At 40.8% G+C, this 18,070-nt stretch overlaps 1 long non-coding RNA gene across 2 annotated transcripts in view; it reads left to right on the top strand.

The window, feature by feature from the left end:
* Nucleotides 1-17,388, top strand: part of LOC102144059 (uncharacterized) — a 31,237-nt gene extending 13,849 nt beyond the window's left edge. The window contains exons 2-3 of one of the 2 annotated variants that reach the window (XR_006698245.3): nucleotides 11,421-12,623; nucleotides 15,413-17,388. This is a non-coding gene — a long non-coding RNA (uncharacterized lncRNA). Of the gene's footprint in view, nucleotides 1-11,420 lie in introns of both variants that reach the window. The other variant, XR_277249.5, reaches the window with a different exon arrangement.
* Nucleotides 17,389-18,070: the final 682 nt, after the last annotated feature.

The following is an 18,070-nucleotide window of genomic DNA, read 5'->3' on the forward strand; positions in this document are numbered from 1 at the left end:
CCGCCTCCCGGGTTTACGCCATTCTCCTGCCTCAGCCTCCCGAGTAGCTGGGACTACAGGCGCCCGCCACCTCGCCCGGCTAGTTTTTTTTGTATTTTTTAGTAGAGACGGGGTTTCACCGTGTTAGCCAGGATGGTCTCGATCTCCTGACCTCGTGATCCGCCCGTCTCGGCCTCCCAAAGTGCTGGGATTACAGGCTTGAGCCACCGCGCCCGGCCCCTTCTCCCATTTTTTGATGGGGTTGTTTGATTTTTTTTCTTGTGAACTTAATAAGTTCGTTGCAGATACTTGATATTAACCCTTTGTCAGATAGGTAGATTGCAAAAATTTTCTCCCATTCTGTAGGTTGTCTGTTCACTCTGATGGTAGTTTCTTTTGCTGTGCAGAAGCACTTTAGTTTAATTAGATCCCATTTATCAATTTTGGCTTTTGTTGCCATTGCTTTTGGTGTTTTAGTCATTAAGTCCTTGCCCATGCCTATGGCCTGAATGATATTGCCTAGTTTTTATTCTAGGGTTTTTATGATTTTACATCTAACATTAAAGTCTTTAATACATCTTGGATTAATCTTTGTGTAAGGTGTAAGGAAGGGATCCAGTTTCAGCATTCTACATATGGCTAGCCAGTTTTCCCAGCACCATTTATTAAATAGGAAATCCTTTCCCCATTTCTTGTTTTTGTCAGGTTTGTCAAAGATCAGATGGTTGTAGATGTGTGGTATTATTTCTGAGGGCTCTGTTCTGCTGCATTGGTCTATATCTGTTTTGGTACCAGTACCATGCTGTTTTGGTTACTGTAGCCTTGTAGTATAGTTTGAGGTCAGGTAGCACGATGCCTCCAGCTTTGTTCTTTTGGCTTAGCATTGTCTTGGCAATGCGGGCTCTTTTTTGGTTCCATATGAACTTTAAAGTAGCTTTTTTCCAATTCTGTGAAGAGAGTCATTGGTAGCTTAATGGGGATGGCACTGAATCTATAAATTACCTTGGGCAGTATGGCCATCTTCATGATGCTGATTCTTCCTATCCATGAGCATGGGATGTTATTCTATTTGTTTGTGTCCTCTTTTATTTTGTTGAGCAGTGGTTTGTAGTTCTCCTTGCAGAGGTCTTTCACATCCTTGTAAGTTCTATTCCTAGGTATTTTATGCTCTCTGAAGCAATTGTGAATGGGAGCTCACTCATGATTTGGCTGTCTGTTTGTCTGTTATTGGTGTATAGGAATGCTTGTGATTTTTGCACATTGATTTTATATCCTGAGACTTTGCTGAAGTTGCTTATCAGCTTAAGGTGATTTTGGGCTGAGACAATGGAGTTTTCTAAATATACAATCATGTCATCTGCAAACAGGGACAATTTGACTTCCTCTCTTCCAAATTGAATACCCTTTATTTCTTTCTCCTGCCTGATTGCCCTGGCCAGAACTTCCAACACTATGTTGAATAGGAGTGGTGAGAGAGGGCATCCTGTCTTGTGCCAGTTTTCAAAGGGAATGCTTCCAGTATTTAGCCATTCAGTATGATATTGGCTGTGGGTTTGTCATAAATAACTCTTATTATTTTTGTAATAACAGGATATAATTCTTATATTTTGAGATACGTCCCATCAATACCTAGTTTATTGAGAGTTTTTAGCATGAGGAGCTGTTGAATTTTGTCGAAGGCCTTTTCTACATTGGTTGAGATAATCATGTGGTTTTTGTCTTTGGTTTTGTTGATATGATGGTTTATGTTTATTGACTTGCATATGTTGAACCAACCTTGGATCCCAGGGATGAAGCTGACTTGATCATGTTGGATAAGCTTTTTGATGTGCTGCTGGATTTGGTTTGCCAGTATTTTATTGAGGATTTTTGCATCAATGTTCATCAGGGATATTGGTCTAAAATTCTCTTTTTCTGTTGTGTCTCTGCCAGGCTTTGTTATCAGGATGATGCTGGCCTCATAAAATGAGTTAGGGAGGATTCCCTCTTTTTCTATTGATTGGAATAGTTTCAGAAGGAATGGTACCAGCTCCTCTTTGTACCTCTGGTAGAATTTGACTGTGAATCCATCTGGTCCTGGGCTCTTTTTGGTTGGAAGGCTATTAATTATTGCCTCAATTTCAGAGCCTGTTATTGTTCTATTCAGGGATTCAACTTCTTCCTGGTTTAGTCTTGGGAGAGTGTATGTGTCCAGGAATGTATCTATTTCTTCTAGATTTTCTAGTTTATTTGCATAGAGGTGTTTATAGTATTCCCTGATGGTAGTTTGTATTTCTGTGGGATCGGTGGTGATATCCCCTTATTCATTTTTTTATTGCATCTATTTGATTCTTCTCTCTTTTCTTCTTTATTAGTCTTGCTAGCAGTCTGTCAATTTTGTTGATCTTTTCAAAAAACCAGCTCCTGGATTCATTGATTTTTTGGAGGGTTTTTTGTGTCTCTGTCTCCTTCAGTTCTGCTCTGATCTTAGTTACTTCTTGCCTTCTGTGAACTTTTGAATGTGTTTGCTCTTGCTTCTCTAGTTCTTTTCATTGTGATGTTAGGTTGTTGATTTTAGATCTTTTCTGCTTTCTCTTTGAGCATTTAGTGGTATACATTTCCTTCTACACAATACTTTAAATGTGTCCCAGAGATTCTGGTATGTTGTATCTTTTTTCTCATTGGTTTCAAAGAACATCTTTATTTCTGCCTTCTTTTCGTTATATACCCAGTAGTCATTCAGGAGCAGGTGGTTCAGTTTCCATGTACTTGTGCGGTTTTGAGTGAGTTTCCTAATCCCGAGTTCTAATTTTATTGCACTGTCTGACAGACAGTTTGTTATAATTTCTGGTCTTTTACATTTTCTGAGGAGGGCTTTACTTCCAACTACGTGGTCAATTTTGGAATAAGCGGGATGTGGTGCTAAGAAAAATGTATATTCTGTTGATTTGGGGTGGAGAGTTCTGTAGATGTCTATTAGGTCCGCTTGGTGCAGCACTGAGTTCAATTCCTGTATATCCTTGTTAACTTTCTGTCTCTTTGATCTGTCTAATGTTGACAATGGGGTGTTAAAGTCTCCCGTTATTATTGTGTGGGAGTCTAAGTCTCTTTGTAGGTCTCTAAGGACTTGGTTTATGAATCTGGGTGCTCCTGTATTGGGTGCATATATATTTAGGATAGTTAGCTCTTCTTGTTGAATTGATCCTGTTACTATTATGTAATGGCCTAAATTGTCTCTTTTGATCTTTGTTGGTTTAAAGTCTTTTTTATCAGAGACTAGGATTGGAAGCCCTGCTTTTTTTGTTTGTTTGTTCGTTTTTCATTTGCTTGGTAGATCTTCCTCCATCCGTTTATTTTGAGCCTATGTGTGTCTCTGCATGTGAGATGGGTCTCCCGAATACAGCACACTGATAGGTCTTGACTCTTTATCCAATTTGCCAGTCTGTGTCTTTTAATTGGGCCATTTAGCCCTTTTACATTTAAGGTTAATATTGTTATATTTGAATTTGATCCTGTTATTATGATGTTAGCTGGTTATTTTGCTCATTCGTTGATGCAGTTTCTTCCTAGCATCAATGGTCTTTATAATTTGGCATGTTTTTGCAGTGGCTGGTACCAGTTGTTCCTTTCCATGTTTAGTGCTTGCTTCAGGAGCTCTTGTAAGGCGGGCCTGGTGGTGACATAATCTCTCAGCGTTTGCTTGTCTGTAAAGGATTTTATTTCTCCCTCACTTATGAAGCTTAGCTTGGCTGGATATGAAATTCTGGGTTGAAAATTCTTTTCTTTAAGAATGTTGAATATAGGTCTCCACTCTCTTCTGGCTTGTAGAGTTTCCGCCAAGAGATCCGCTGTTAGTCTGATGGGCTTCCCTTTGTGGATAACCCAACTTTTCTCTCTGGCTGCCTTTAACATTTTTTCCTTCATTTCAAACTTGGTGCATCTGACAATTATGTGTCTTGGTGTTGCTCTTCTTGAGGAGTATATTTGTGGTGTTCTCTGTATTTCCTGAATTTGAATGTTGGCCTGCCTTACTAGGTTGGGGAAGTTCTCCTAGATAATATCCTGCAGAGTGTTTTCCAACTTGGCTCCATTCTCGCTGTCACTTTCAGGGTACACCAATCAGTTGTAGATTTGTTCTTTTCACATAGTCCCATATTTCTTGGAGGATTTGTTCATTTCTTCTTACTCTTTTTTCTCTAAACTTCTCTTCTCGCTTCATTTCATTCATTTGATCTTCAATCACTGATACCCTTTCTTCCACTTGATCGAATCGGCTACTGAAGCTTGTGCATGCATCACGTAGTTCTCGTGCCATGGTATTCAGCTCCAACAGACCATTTAAGATCTTCTCTATGCTGTTTATTCTAGTTAGCCGTTGTTCTAATCTTTTTTCAAGATTTTTAGCTTCCTTGCAATGGGTTCAAACATCCTCTTTTAGCTTGGAGAAGTTTGTAGTACCGATCTTCTGAAGCCTACTTCTGTCAACTCATCAAAGTCATTCTCCGTCCAGCTTTGTTCCATTGCTGGCGAGCAGCTGTGATCCTTTGGAGAAGAAGAGGCACTCTGGGTTTTAGAATTTTCAGCTTTTCTGCTCTGGTTTCTCCCCATCTTTGTGGTTTTATCTACCTTTAGTCTTTGATGATGGTGACCTACATATGGGGTTTTTGTGTGGATGTCCTTTTCCTTGATGTTGATGGTATTCCTTTCTTTTTGTTAGTTTTCCTTCTAACAGTCAGGACCCTCAGCTGCAGGACTGTTGGAGTTTGCTGGAGGTCCACTCCAGACGCTGTTTGCCTGGGTATCACTAGTGGAGGCTGCAGAACAGCAAATACTGCAGAACAGCAAATGTTGCTGCCTGATCCTTCCTCTGGAAGCTTTGTCTCAGAGGGATACCCGGCTATATGAGGTGTCAGTTGGTCCCTACTGGGAGATTAGGCTACTCGGGGGTCAGGGACCTACTTGAGGAGGCAGTCTGTCTGTTCTCAGATCTCAAACTCCATGCTGGGAGAGCCACTGCTCTCTTCAAAGCTGTCAGACAGGAACATTTAAGTCTGCTGAAGTTTCTGCTGCCTTTTTTTCTGCTATGTCCTGCCCCCAGAGGTGGAGTCTACAGAGTCAGGCTGGCCTCATTGAGCTGCGGTGGGCTTTCTACCCAGTTCGAGCTTCCCGACCACTTTGTTTACCTAGTCAAGCCTCAGCAATGGCAGACACCCCTCCCCCAGCCTTGCTGCCACCTCACAGTTCTATCTCGGACTGCTCTACTAGCAACAAGCAAGGCTCTGTGGGCATGGGACCTGCTGAACCAGGCATAGAATATAATCTCCTGGTGTGCCATTTGCTAAGACCATTGGAAAAGCACAGTATTAGGGCTGGAGTGTCCTGATTTTCCAGATACCATCTGTCATGGCTTCCCTTGGCTAGGAAAGGGAATTTCCCAACCCCTTGCACTTCCTGGGTAAGGTGATGCCCCGCCCTGCTTTGGCTCACACTCCATGGGCTGCACCCACTGTCCAACCAGTCCCAGTGAGATGAACCCAGTACCTCAGTTGGAAATGCAGAAATCACCAGTCTTTTGCATTGCTCAAACTGGGAACTGTAGACTGGAGCTGTTCCTCTATAAGCCTGCTTTTCATTTAGCCCAGAAAGGTAATCGGTTACAATTTTTGCTCCAGGTCCCTGAAACTAATACCAAATGAAATTTCTCTGTCTTGTTTTGTGTCCTTAAGGGCTTGACTCTGTGACCATATGGGGATACTTTCTCTTGGTTTCTGCCATCCACAGGACAAGAATTTGGGGGTTCATATCATAGTTAGCCCTAAAAATTACCTTGAGCAGTTAAGAGTCTTTGCAAGATTAAAATCAGAAACTCTAGACTTCTGGGAAGAGCAATAGAAACTGCTCAATGCTGTGTAGCTCAGTAGCTAAGCCATTGTCTTTTGAGAATGCTGACCTGGGTTCAATTCTTGGCTACTGGAATGAATCCTTTCTGGTTTTTTATTTGTGTAACTTTGCCATTTCTTGAGGGTTTTTCCCCCATGAATAACTTCTGATTTCCTGTCTTGGGTTTTCCTTTCTCTAAACTACCATTGGGGAGATTCTAAATCTTGTAGAAAGAACGAAACTGCTTACCATCTCTTTGAGGCACCTTATACATCCATGGTTAGGTTATAATCTTTGTTAAAACTTAATAATTTCATGTGGGAAGTTACCTGTGGTAGAATTCAAAAGCCAGAAATATTGGCTGTCCTGGTTAGAGTCTGGTAATAAGAGATTTAAAAGAATTCTTTTAAGATAAAAAACTCTTTGGTTAGTATCAGCTGAATTAAAAACAAATATCCAAGCTATATCTATGTAAGAGGATTTTATCATTTTTTCTTCTTGAATCATGTTTTTCTGAAAAAAAAAGATTTTTCTTTTTAGTAGACTAAATTGTTCTTCTCCTTTTTGTCTTCTTGCCACTCTTGATACCCACATGACGGAACCTAAGATAAATTCTAACAGCCTGGGACTCCTGGGGAAAAGCAGAGGAGGCACCACAGACCCCATTCTGGCAAAAACCTCTGTTTTCCTCACAGAAGCCCAATAATTGAATGAGAATAGATCCCTCTCAAAATCTAAGACTCTGTTCTGTTTTGCATTGTGTTAACTGATGCTTTTGACTTTTGTGGGTATCAGAAATTACCTCACATTATAAGGGAAACTTGGTGTGTAATAATTAGGTAGGAAATATACCTGTTGGGATGGCTAATGGCATTTATGGGGGATACTCAGCTGTTTGATGTTTCAATTAGAGAAGCATGCTCTTGGCCACCTAAAATATATGGAAACATCCCCAATCCCCACTGAAAGAGACTCCAGTGGAGGACGAGCTGATCACAAAATGGGCTGTTTGGCTTTGGGTTGCCTTGAAATGAAATGCATGGTAGAAGCGCTGCACTATTTTCTCCCATACTATTTCCCTCCTTTTGGGGGATCCAGGATCCAACATAAAATGGCACCCTTAATTTTGGGGCTCTGTCTTTGCCTTCCAGCTGTACCTGCTTATTGGACCCTAGGAACTACATACTTTCCTCACCCTGTTCCTCCAAGGGCTCCACCCTGAAGCCAGTAATTCAATTAAGAAACTACTAAATGCACTAGATGCGGTAACTTACACCTGTAATCCCAGCACTTTGGGAGGCCAAGGCAGATGGATCACCTGAGGTCAGGAGCTCGAGACCAGCCTGACCAACATGGAGAAACCCTGTCTCTACTGAAAATACAAAATTAGCCAGGCGTGGTGGCACATGCCTGTAATCCCAGCTACTCAGGAGACTGATGCAGGAGAATCACTTGAACCCGGGAGGCAGAGGTTGTGGTGAGCCAAGATTGCACCTTTGCACTCCAGCCTGGGCAGCAAGAGTGAAACTCAGTCTCAAAAAAAAAAGAAAGAAAGAGAAACTGGTAAATGAAAAATCTTACAAGTGCTGAATCTCTCTCTTTCTATGTATTTATATGTGTTATGTGTGTGGTATTTATATAAAAAGAGCTCTGATTAATTATCTTAGAAAAATAAGCACTTAAGTCAAATATTCTGTCAGAAAAATAGAAACTTTAATGCCTTTTTGTTCATGTGACTTTAGTAATCTTTTGGAAAAAAAGACAGTTTTAAAGATTATTGACAAAATGAAAATGTCTTCCAAATGTAGACATTTGGTCTAAATTAAGGTCAGATATCAGATTTACTAAGTGCTTTAAGGTCATAAACTGCTTCTTTGACTTTTGAAATTGTTTCATTTACCTACTTTAGAGCATTAGATTCTAGATGAGACCTGAGGACATGTGGAGTTAGCCATGCCCCCTGGCTATGCTGGAAAGGGACAAACCTTATCTTCATTTCTGTCTGACATCCTAGGCTCCACACCTAGAACATAATTTAAATAGTTTACTTATCAGGTTTTCCCCAAAAATAAAAGTTGCCGAAAGTTAACATTGTAATATGTAATTGAGACCACTAGAGAGAGAGTTTTACATACAAGGTGCATAAGGAAAGTAGAATGTGTTTTTGGTAAAAGATTATAAGAAGGCATGGGAATATGGCTTTTGTTAAAATGTAATTTTGTCTAGTACAGAGGGTTTTAAAGATTGTCTTAAACTAAAAGAGTAATGGGACAAAGCTGAAGGTTTAAGCAGGGTGAAAACGGTTTGTGAAGGGTTGGTCTTGGAAAGAAAGTTTGGTGGATATGAGCAATTCGGCTAAGATTTAAAGGGGATTATTTAATTTTTTTCATAGATTGAACATTAAAGTAAAAGCACATTAATGCAAGGCCAGAATCTGGGCCCATGTGTCTGAATAACAGGGTTTTCTTAGAAAATTGCTCTACTGTTTAACAGAAATTTGTAAAGGGTTCTAAAAACTTTATGAAAATAATCTTACCTTACAGTCAAACTAATTTTTTTTTTTCTTTTTTTTTTTTTTTTTTTTTGAGATAGAGTCTCACTCTGTCACCAGACTGGAGTGCAGTGTCATGATCTCGGCTCACTTCAACCTTTGCCTCCTGGGTTCAAGCAATTTTCCTGCCTCAGCCTCCCAAATAGCTGGAATTACAGCCATGTACCACCATGCCCAGCTAATTTTGTATCTTTAGTAGAGATAGGGTTTCTCCATGTTGGTCAGGATGGTCTGGAACTCCCGACCTCAGATGATCCACCCGCCTTGGCCTCCCAAAGTGCTGGGATTAAAGGTGTGAGCCACTGCGCCCAGTGGTCAAACTAATTAAAACTGCATAGAGTTACAAAATTTTATTTAGAAACTAGTTTTAGCATTAAAAATGCACTAAAGCAAACACAAAATTTGTTTTTTCTTTTGAAAAAGATTTTTATGTAATATTAAAAGGTAATGAAAGGTTTTTGTTTGCCCCTTTGGGTAAATGGCAGAGGAATAAAAGAGGAGGAGAGAGAAGAGACACATTTAGTTGGCCTCATTCTGTCTTCATTGGGTCTTGTTTGGAAAGCTAAGTCTCTTCTATCAGAGTAAAGGTTTTTGCCTTTTAAAAAATTTTTTTTGAGTTACCACTTTGGATAAATGGATAACCTGTTATTCTATTTTGTGATATTCAGTGTTGTAAACCTTCGATAGTTGACAGATTTTCTAAAATCAAATTATAAAGTGTGTTATTTTCTGACCTAATTAATCCTTTAGACATTAGGTCCCCAGAAGTTCAAAAATGATATGTTTGGCTTATTTGGTATAAAAATTGTATAGGAAGCATTGTCAAATATGAAATGGTGTTTGGCTTTATTTGGACTGTATTTGTATAAATGTGTTATTAGAATGTGTTCCAAAATTATGGGAAACTTCTATAATTTTGATATAATTTAGTATATGTTATTAACAGCTATAGTTATGTAAATTTGTTGTATGTCACAGAAGTAACCAAAATTCTTAGTCAATTGTAGCTTTAATAGTGGCTGTCCTAAAACTTTTGTCATCCATAGACATTTTGTCTTGCTTTAGTCCTTTTCAAAAGGTAGTTTATAATCAGATATAGGACCCTAAGTGCAGGTCTCTGATAACTTTAAAAATTGTGCTATTGGAATAGAGAAAATAAATGGAACTTCTAGGACTGTCATGGAGAGCTGATGTTTTAAACATTGCTAATCCTTTTGTTTTCAGAGTCAAGAGAACTTATTTCTTTTGACCTATTTGCAACTTTAAACAAGTGAGTAAAGTGTACTCCTGGGAACAAAATTTGGAGCATATCGCTTTCTCTCTATCGGATTTTTCCAGGATTTAGAAACTATCTATGAGTATTGTCAACTTACGGCAGTATAATTATTTGCATAAGTGCAGTAAGAATCTGTCTTCTTTACTTACAGGACACAATTGGAGAAACTGGTTATTTTAGCAAGGCTTTCACTAAAATGTTATTCATTCTTTAAAGAATCAAAGTGGACTTATAGAGCCAACAAAAGCCCCTCAGGAAAACTGGCCTCATGCCTTGTCTACGCAGTCCCTGTATAGGGTTGCTGACCCGTGATAAGTGAAGAATGTCGCTTTCTGATAGGCCCAGAAGGCCCAGGTTATCTTGGGACCTTAAAGTGAGGAGTTCACAGGCATTTTCAGGCATAGATAAGTCTGTAGCTGGGCTTCAAGGCTTTTAAAAAGTACTTTTTTTTTTTTTTTTTTGGTCAGACATGGTGGCTTTTGCTTGTAATCCCAGCACTTTGGGAGGCCGAGGTGGGTGGATCACCTGAGGTCAGGAGATCGAGACCAGCCTGACCAATATGGTGAAACCCCATCTCTACTAAAACAAAAATACAAAAATTAACCAGGCTTGGTTGTGCACACCTGTAATCTCAGCTACTCAGGAGGCTGAGACAGGAGAATCGCTTGAAACTGGAAGGTGGAGGTTGCGGTGAGCTGAGATCATGCCACTGTACTCCAGCCTGGTTGACAGAGAAAGACTCCATCTCAAAAAAAAAAAAAAAAGTACAACCTGAGATTCCTTATAGAATAAAGTTTCAGCAAAGCCAATATTAATAGAGCCTATGTGAAAAATAATTATTTTTGCTGCACTTTATGCAAATAATCAGGCCAAGTATAAGACTGAAGTTTGGTTTGCAAATGAATCAATCCTATCATGACTTGTTTTTAATAAAAACGAGGACTGGAGAGAGAAAAATTGTGCTTCCAAAAAAAGTTATAATATATATTGTTAGCTATTCTTTTTTTTTCTTTTCTTTTTTTTTCTTTTCCTGCAGTTTGGAATAAATCCTAAATTCTTTGTGGGCTAAAAGTCCCCTAACTAATGCTTTCAAATCTTTACTTTAAACCTGGAAATTCCACTCCTTACCCTCATACCCATTATTTATCCTATGGTATGCGCCTGCCTTAAATGTGGTCCTAAAACTATAGGTGACAATACTAACGTTTTTGCCATGCAAGCCTTGGAACCGCAGCCAGGCCTGTGTGAGTGTGCTCAGACAGTTGCAAAGAGGTTCCACTCCTCTTACCTTGGGGTCAGCACCTACCACCACTATGCCCTGATCAGCAGAAAGAAGTTAGGGCAGTCTTTGCCCTTTTTTCATCTTCTTTAGCAAACACCTTGAGGTTAAAGTTTTATAAAACCCACAGGGCGGGATTGAAATGGCCATTGCAAAATTATAACTTAGACACTGAAAGAGACCTAACCTAACCAACTCCATCTTGCTTCTAATCTCTAAGCTGTCCTTGTTCATTTCTGGGCATAGGTGGAACTAACTTTGGGAGGAACTTAGTTTATAGTTTAAAACGAAGATGGTAACAGTGCTTTCCCAAAACAAACCCCCTTCTTGCCTCGGGACTAGACTGCCTTTGTAGGATTATCAAATTTAGCCACAAGATTAGAAGTTATTATTTAGGAGTCATGCAGCTGGAGGATACAAGACTCCGACCCTCCCTAAACTGCTCCTAAGATCAGTGCCTGTGGTTTTTTTTGCAGACTCTGCCATTGATGGATCAGCTGGCACCACCCAGATTGATCGATAAACTGGCTCATGTGATCTTCTGGCCCCCAACCAGGAACTGACTCCGTGCAAGAAGACAGCTTCAACTTCCTGTGATTTCATTTCTAACTTGACCAATCAGCACTCCTGGTTCACTGGCTTCCTGTCACACACCAAGTTGTCCTTAAAAACTACGATCCTCGAATGCTCAGGAAGATGGATTTGAATAATAATAAAACTCAAATCCATAATAATATGGTCTCCCCCCACCCAAAGAAAATAAAATAAAAACCATGTTACTGGTCATCTGACATGAGGAGACAAAGAGAGAAAAGCAGTGCCTGAAGACAGAAACAAATCATGATTAATGATTTGGCAGCAAAAGAGGAGGAGCCTATCAAGGAAAATAATAAAATTGTCCAGGGCTTATCGGCATATGTGGTTAGAATTAGAATAAATAATGGCAGGGAAGCCAGGAGCAGAAAGGATAGAGCTCTGAGAAGTGCTTGTTCAACAATCAGAAATAAAAAGAGATTTGGTAAGATAAAGATTGACAAGACTACAATGAATTTGGCAATTTTAATACACTATTTCAATAAAGATCATTTCAGTCTTGAGGTGGGGAAAAGACAAAAGGCAAATGGCAGTGGGTTGAGCAGTAGGAGGGTCACTTCATTTTCTAAGACAGGAGGAAAGAAAGATGAGTGCAGATGTTTATCACAATGGAAATATGCAAATGCAGGCACATGGAAATAATACAACAGCAGGACACCTAAGCTCAAGTGAAATAATTACAATGAAAAGCAATGCTTAAGAGATTTCCCAAACATCATCTTACACAATTGGACTAGCCATTGATGTCTAGGAAATGTCTGGTGTATCAACCTCAAATGCAGCTATAAGTAAAACATTAATTTAGTTTCTACTGTCATTAGTACAGAGTGCTGCAGTGATGGTCTCACAAGAATTTGGATATTGGGTAAACAAGATTGTCCTTGAAGAGGTAAACTATGTGCTTACATATAATCAATTTATAGGCAAAGTCACTCAAAAGACAAGAGTTCCTGCCAAGACAAGTAAGCAAGAGTTGACTATTCCTTATTGACTATATTAACACAGTTGATGAAAGAATGTATCCAGATAAAGGAGAGGGAGATACTGATTGGCCATGGAAGTAGACTAGAAGAAGAATCACCAAGGTAAGCCCAACTAAGCACTGGGCATGTCCATTTGTCTTGCTGGCAAGGCTATTCCTGTTGAGAGAACTATGTAAGTCAGGTTTCTCTAGAAACAAAAGCAATAGGTGTGTGTGTATGTGTGTGTGTGTGTGTGTCTGTGTCTGTGTCTGTGTCGAGAGAGAGAAAGATTTATTGTGAGGCATTGGCCTACACAGTTGTGGGGGTTATTACCTCCAAAATCTGCAGGGTACACAAGCAGGCTAGAGACTCGGGGAAGAGTGGCAAGGAATAATTAGAGTCCAAAGGTAGTCTGCTACCAGAATTCTCTCTTCTTTGACGTACCTCTGTCTTTTTCTCTTAAAGCCTGCAACTGATTGGAGGAGACTACAACCCATGTCCCCTTAAGGCCCAAGGGTTATCTTTGGTTAACCTGTGATGAATGCTACCTGGCCTGGGACTCACCCTTTAGGTCAGTGGGCTTCCCTCTGGCCCAGGGAAGGTCCATAAATGCTGTCCAGGAGCCTAGGCCTAGATGCAGGGACCCCAAAAACCTGCTTCTTACTCCTTTGTGGTTAAGCTGGTATCTAGGGTGCAATACAAAGTCCACTTTACTTTTCCTTCTGCTTTTCTCAAACAGAATGAGTCTTTCACTGTAGCCACCACAGCTGGGAATGTGCTGGGTCACCACGGAAGCCAGCATGTCTCAGAGCCCAAGGCACATGGCATACTCCCTAGTTATCACTGCTGGTTATTCAGGGTGCAAGGGCTCTTTAGTCAGCAGAAGATGAATCCTGCCAGGACTGGGTCTTTCTTTTCAAGGCCTAAGGTTCCCTTCTGGCCCAGGGTCTCATCTGGCAATGTCATCTAGGAGATAGGGCTTAGAATGAGGGCCTCGCAACTCTGCTCAATGCTCTATTTTGCTAGGACTGAACTGGTGTCCAAAATGCAAGACAAAGTCCTCTTTACTCTTCTTTCTCCTCTCCTCAAGCAGAAGAAAGGACTCACTTTCTTTGCTGAGAACTGTGCTACCTGGGGTTGGGGGAGAAGAGATGTAAGCACTCCGTTAGCCACCCTGGCTGGTGTCCCAGTAGGTTGTATGCCCTCCAAGTCTGCTAGCTCCAAGTCCAGCTCAGCACTATGACCTGCCTAGGAACTGCAGTCCCAATGACTCAGACTGCCCTTCACGTTTATTTACAGTCCCAGAGCACTTTTGCCAACAGTGGCAGGGCTTGCTGGAACTAGATTCCAACTGCTGGGATAGGCAATTCCCCTCTGGCTAGGGCTGGTCTAAATGTCCCCTCCATAGGTAGGCTTCAGCTGAGTTCAGCCCAGTTTTGCTTTCTACTGTGGCAGGACAACACTGAATTCAATGTGCTTTCCCTCCCCTAAGAGCACAGATTCTCTCTCCTTGCCACAAAGCTACTGCCAGGAGACTGGGGAGGGGTGACATCAGTGATTGAAGACTGCTTTTCCTACCCCCTTCAGTGGCTCTTTCAGTGATATGAAGTTAAAACTAGGTATTGATTGCTCACCTGATTTTAGTTTTTTATGAAAGTGTTTTTTGTGTCAATAGTTGTCAAATTTGGTGTTCCTGTTAGGAAAATGATCGGTGGAGGATTATATTCAGCCATTTTGCTCCACCCCTCCCTCTAGATTTATTTGAGCTTTCTTTCTTCATGGTTTCATTAAGTTTGTGTATCTTTGGCTGGAATACTCTATGAACGTCATGTTGTTCTTAGCAGTATTTCTCATCACTTGATGACCATTTGTCACTGTGATATTATAAAATATATGCTTTATTTGGTCTCCAACCCATACAACTACAAAAATCCTTAGAATCCCCAAAGTATTTTTGTATGCTAATGATTGACTGATGGTTGGCAGCTTCTAGGTAGCTTCAGGACGGGCACTGGTCACTACAAAAACCAAGGCAGGATTAGGAGGTCGAGACTTTCAGCCCAGCCTGCCCCCAACCTCTGAGGAGGGTAGAGGAAAGTTAAGTTGATCATTAAAGGCCAATGATTTAACCAATTGTGCCTATATTATGAAGCTCCCATAAAAACCCAAAAGGACTGGGTTCAGAGAGCTTTCAGGTAGCCAAAACCATAAAGACTCCTGGAGGATGGCTCACCTGGGGAGGGCACCCACACCCCCTTCCATGCCTCAGCCTATGCATCTCTTTATCTGTGTCCTTTGTAATATCTTTTATGGTGAACTAGTAAATGTAAATGTTCCCTGAGTTATGTGAGCTGCTCTAGCAAATTAATCAAACCTGAGGAGGCAGTTGCGAGACCCCAATTTATAGCCAATTGTCAGAAGCACAGGTAAAACAACCTAGGACTTGAGATTGGCATTTGAAGTGGGGAGTGGGAGGCTGTCTTGGAGACTGAGTCCTCAATCATGGGATCTCTAGGGAGATACTGTCAGAAATGAATTGAATTGAATTAGAGGATATTCAGCTGGTGTCTGCTACAGAAATGCTTGGTGTGGCAGGGAGAGGGGGATCCCACACATCTGGTCACAGAAATATTCCGTGTTGTTGTAGTGTGAGAGCAGAGAAAAAACCGTTTGAGTTTTCTCCACCCAGTTCCATTATTGGTGATGTTAACTTTGATCACTCAATTAAGGTGCTGTCTGCCAGGTTTCTCCACTATAGAGTTACTAGTTTTCCTTTTATAATTAATTGGAAATTTGTGATTGGATAAGTTGAGACCATGTAAGTTTCCTGTTGTGTATGGGATAGTTTAGCATCCAGCTGATTACCTGAATCAGTTGTCACCTAATAATAGACTTTTTACTTTCCATTGCAGAGAAATAATTAAAAGAGGCAACAGTCAGAGACTCCTTGAACTCATGGTATATCATCTGTCTCTGAAAGACAGCTGAGCTGAGAACTCTAGGAACCATTCCCTGCAGACCAAAAATGAAAATTATGCTAGAGATTTTAAAGGAAGCAAATATTTCAAATTTGGAAGAACCTGCTTCTACTATGGGCTATTTGACCATTTGTGAGAAGAGGTTCACACACTAGTTTAAATCAATTGTTCAAATAGCTGAAATCAACCCAAAAAAAAAAAACACTCACATAAACCTCTGGCTAAGGAACATTCCTAAGACAAATCAAAGGGAACAGAAGATATACTAAGACCAAGTGTTAGCTTAAGATGCTCTGAGCCTTAACATCTATCAAAATAGAAAAACAAGGTGACTACAGGTCTAGGGTCAGTATGATCCTGACCTAGATTGAGAAGAGGCCCATCTGTGTTTTGTGCTCATAAAGGAGGAGACTACCCCTGTCTTATGCCCAATTTCTGCCTCCAAAGAAAGAAGAAGTAAAAAATAAAAGGCAGAAATGAAATCCATAGGCAGACAGCCCGACCCTACACCCTGGGCCTGGTTAAAGATCAACCCCTGACCTAACCGGTTATGTTATCTATAGATTCCAGACATTGTATGGAAAAGCATTGTGAAAATCTCTGTCCTGTTCTGTTCCGTTCTAATTACCAGTGCATGCAGCCCCCAGTCACATACCTCCTGCTTGCTCGATCGATCATGACCCTCTCACACAGACCCCCTTAGAGTTGTAAGCCCTTAAAAGGGACCGGAATTGCTCACTCAGGGAGCTAGGTTTTTGGAGACATGAGTCTTGCTGAAGCTCCCATCCAAATAAAGCCCTTCCTTCTTTAACTCAGTGTCTGAGGGGTTTTGTCTGTGGTTTGTCCTGCTACCTTTCTTGGTTCCCTGACCGGGAAGTGAGGTGATTAACAGACAGTTGAAACAGCCCCTTAGGTAGCTTAGGCCTGCCTGTGGAGCATCCCTGTGGGGGACTCTGGCCAGCTTGAGCGACATGGATCCTGAGAGTGCTCCTGGGTAGGCAATTGCCCCAGTGGAACACCTCACCAGAGCAACGCATGGCAGACCCCTGTGGAGGATCAACGCAATGGCTGAACACCTGGAAGGAAGTGGCATTTGAAGTCCAGACATCTGAAACTTGGTAAGATTAGTCTTTGGAACTTGCCCACTCCATGTGAGTGGAAGCATGGCCTGATCACCCACGACATGCCTATACCGGCACTTTGGTTTTTGTTTTTGACTTGACTTGGATTGCTTGATACTTTGGTTTTAGTTTTGACCTGGCTTGGATTTCTTGATACTCTGATTTTGGTTTTGATTCTGGTTAGGTGTAAACTGTAAAAGTGTGTGTGTGCCCTTTGTACCTGTTCTTTGTTTTGTGGTGTGCGTGTGCTGTGAGCATGATGTTTTGTCTTGAGGAAGCATGGGTCAGGCACAAAGTAAGCCCACCCCACTAGGAACTATGTTGAAAATTTTCAACAAAGAATTTAAGTGAGATTATGGTGTTACTGTGACACCAGGAAAACTTAAAACTTTGTGTGAAATACACTGGCCAGCATTAGAGGTGGGTTGGCCATCAGAAGGAAGCCTGGACAGGTACCTCATTTCAAAGGTATGGCACAAGGTAACCTGTAAGCCAGGGCACCCAGACCAGTTCCCGTACATAGACACTTGGTTATAGCTGGTTTTACACTCCCTGCCCCTGGCCCCACAGTTGTTGAGAGAACAGCAACATAAGTGACTGGCAGAGGCAGGGAAAGACCAGCAGAGAGAGAGAGAGAGGAAAGAGACAGAGAGGAAAAGAGGCAAAGAGAGAGAGGAAAAGACAGAGAGACAAAGAGGGAGTCAAGAAGAAAAAGAGAGAGAGAGAGACAGAGACAGAGGCAAAAGGAAAGTCAAAAAGAGAGAGAGACAGAAAGTCAAAGAAAGAAAAGAGAGAAATACACAAGTAGTTTAAAAAAAAAAAAAGTGTAGCCTATTCCTTTAAAAGCCAGGGTAAATTTAAAACCTATATTTGACAATTGAAGGTCTTCTCTATGACCCTACAACACTACAATACAACCTTGTTGTAAGTGTAAACAAGGGCATAGCCCAAAAGCAGTGAGGCCACTGACAACCTGTAGTCTTCCTATCAAAAATGTTTAACCCAGTAACCCACAGATGGCCCAAATGCATTCTATTTGTAGTGGCAACTGCTTTGCTAACAGAAGAAAGTATAAAAATAACTTTTAGAAGAAACCTCGTTGTGAGTACACCTCACCAGTTCAGAAGTATCCTAAGGGAAAAAAAAAAAAAAAAAAAAGATGATTTAACATTAACCACTGAGAATTCCCTTAACCCAGCAGGTTTTCTAACAGGGGATCTAAATCTTAATTACCATACAAAGTTCCAACCAGACCTAAGAGGAACTCCCTTCAGGACAGGATGATAGATGGTTCCTCCCAGGTAACTGAAGGAAAAAAAAAAAGCCATCTATACCAATTCTAAATTAATTTGGACTAAACAAGGTCTTATTAATAGCAAAGAGCAAAGGATAATTGAAATCCCAAACTTACAAGGTTTTCAATAAAAATAAAGTTTGCTAAAAGTTAACAGTGTAACATGTATTATAGTAA

Source organism: Macaca fascicularis, chromosome 5, assembly GCF_037993035.2.
Source record: "Macaca fascicularis isolate 582-1 chromosome 5, T2T-MFA8v1.1".
Lineage (NCBI taxonomy): Eukaryota > Metazoa > Chordata > Mammalia > Primates > Cercopithecidae > Macaca > Macaca fascicularis.